The sequence below is a fragment of the Centroberyx affinis genome, unplaced genomic scaffold, assembly GCF_046629955.1.
Source record: "Centroberyx affinis isolate AG114_WGS23_722 - 3 ecotype Tasmania unplaced genomic scaffold, CSIRO-AGI_Caff_v1 ptg000029l_1, whole genome shotgun sequence".
Lineage (NCBI taxonomy): Eukaryota > Metazoa > Chordata > Actinopteri > Beryciformes > Berycidae > Centroberyx > Centroberyx affinis.
The window spans coordinates 486,501-488,962 of record NW_027278743.1 but is presented as its reverse complement, the minus strand read 5'-3'; the positions used below and the strand labels follow the sequence as shown (position 1 = coordinate 488,962).

At 39.3% G+C, this 2,462-nt stretch overlaps 1 long non-coding RNA gene across 1 annotated transcript; it reads left to right on the top strand.

Moving 5' to 3' along the window:
• Nucleotides 1-340: 340 nt before the first annotated feature.
• On the top strand, nucleotides 341-2,244 carry LOC139641221 (uncharacterized). The gene is made up of 3 exons (XR_011694975.1): nucleotides 341-478; nucleotides 1,210-1,278; nucleotides 2,154-2,244. It is a non-coding gene; the product is annotated as an uncharacterized lncRNA (long non-coding RNA).
• Nucleotides 2,245-2,462: the final 218 nt, after the last annotated feature.

The window sequence follows — 2,462 nt, the reverse complement described above, 5'->3', positions numbered from 1 at the left end:
CCATAAATGTGTTGAGTCACCAGCATTCACTGTCAGTGTTGTGTCATTTAAATTATGTGGTTCCCGTTGTACTTTCATTACCACAAAATGTATGCCTCAAAATGTATCATATTCATGGTATTCAAATTGTTTCATAAGCAAGAGAGCACCATTGTTTCAGCCAAACAAACATGCTGCGATCACTGATTATCTTCATCTTCAAATGATCAGACTGTCACGCACATAAGGAAGAAAGAGTCAGAGGGGTGGGAGATGTTTACCAACACACAGGATCTGATGTAACCTCTCCATGTGCTATTAAAATAGGATGTGCAGCTTCAAAGACACCTGTCTTGAATGCACTGATCAGACCTGTCCTCACTACACTTCTATTACACTGACCCTTCATCCATACTGCCAAGTCAGTGTCGTCAGACTGCAAGTGAGGTGAGAGGAAGATTAATTGACACGCAACATTTCTCTGTTTTACTTAAGAAGGGTAAGTCATTTAAAAGTCAAAGCTCAAAACATTCTTTTTCTCTGTGGCCTTCTGCTAAATCATCTGTATGTAGATGTAACAGGTGTTATCTTTATTTATTTCTTTTATTTATGTTTTACATATTTTATCTCTTTCTTTCTTTCTTTCTTTCTTTCTTTTGTAATGTAATTCTGAATAGTTGCAGTACTGTGTGGCCCTGAGCAAGTTGGCTTAAGAGGATTTTTATGTATTTTTTCTGTTTTATGTGAAGCACATTGGATTTGCCTTGTGTATGTAATGTGCTATATATATCAAGTTTGCCTTGCCTTGCCTTGCCTTGCCTTACATTGATATGTTTTAAACAAGTGTGCTCTTCATTATTGATTCAACAAATATTATATACATTATTTAAAGCTGCAGTAGGTAACTTTTATGGATTAACATTTGTAAGTAATAAAAATAAATAGGCATGTTTGGTGGCCAAAAACGAGCAGGATAATGTGTGAGAATCTCACAAACAGTGGTAGCTCCATTCCTCTGCTATTCTCAAACCCATCCGACCAATAAGGTGAAGTCTGAGGCAGAAAGCGTGACTCCGTCCTGTCAATCCCTCCTCCTGTCACTCACCGAGGAGTGGGAGGCGTATCAATCCTTGCGTTGATTTGAATTTCCAGAGATTTGATCTCTTTCCTCCAAATTTACCTACAGCAGCTTTAAAAATTTAAATAATTGAGCTTCTCCTCTCACCACAGCAAGGTGCAAGCGAGCTGTGGTATCGTACATCATGGAAGGGAAGGCATTTATTATCATGGTCTTATCAGGTTAGTGTATTTTGATGATCATATTTTTTCCAAGGAATTCTGATCAAAATAAAGTCAAATGTATCACACTTTAAGGTCCCATATTGTGGAAAACGGGATTTCCCTTGCCTCTGGGATGATAAAGGAGTTGGATGGTCTATCTAAACATGGTGAAAGTATCAAAACGCACGGTCGGCAACTAAATCCACACAATCCATATTAGAAAAGTGAGCCTCTAAACAAGCCGTTTGGACTTCCGTAACTTTGTGGCGTCACAAAGGTTCGCTCATTATCTTTTTTGTAACAAATAATAGACTAACAAAGTGTTTTTTTCAAAGCGGTTGAGCAGTTGTCATTGTTTATTACCGGAGAGTTTTCCCTACCTGTAGCCGCCGGGCCGCGGTGTCTCACGTTTCACTCTTGAAACGGTTAGCCAATCAGAACAGAGGGGTCGTTATTATTAATGAGCCTTAAAGACACGGTGACAGAAACAGCCTTTTCTTGGTAAGGCTCAGAGAGATGCTGGAAAATGAACATGTAAAAATGGATTGAGAGTGTTTTTGGAACATGACACCACACACACAGCTTTGAATGGACCTCAAGACACAAAATAAAATACTGGAAAGTGTAGGATGTGGGACCTTTAATGTACTTCATAAGAGTTGTTGGACAAATCAAGATGGGCAATACGCTTTCTGAATTCTTGATTCATGATTTTTAATGTGTGAGAGATACATGAGAGTGTAAAACAAATCAGGCATTGTCCATCATCTTTGCTTGTATCTTGTGCCTTTGTCATCTGTACACCAAGTAATAAATATCACATTTAACTGCAGTTAGTATTCACGCATTGTACAACAAATGCATTAAACTGCATGCTTTGATTGTCATCACAGGACTGTGCATCCTCCCCTCATGTTTTCCTCATCAGTACCACTTTGTTGAAGAACTAAAGACCTGGACTGAAGCCCAGAGCTACTGCAGGGAGAAGTACACTGACCTGGCCACTATAGACAACAAGGAAGATATGGACAAGCTGACTGACACTATAGGCAGATACTATAGTCAAGTGTGGATGGGACTGTATGATGCCATTAACAGTTGGAGGTGGTCTCTGGAAAATGAGGGTTACTATGGTGAAGGAGAGGCTGAATTCAGAATGTGGGAATCTACTGAACCCGAGAACATCTTCACAAAGACATGTG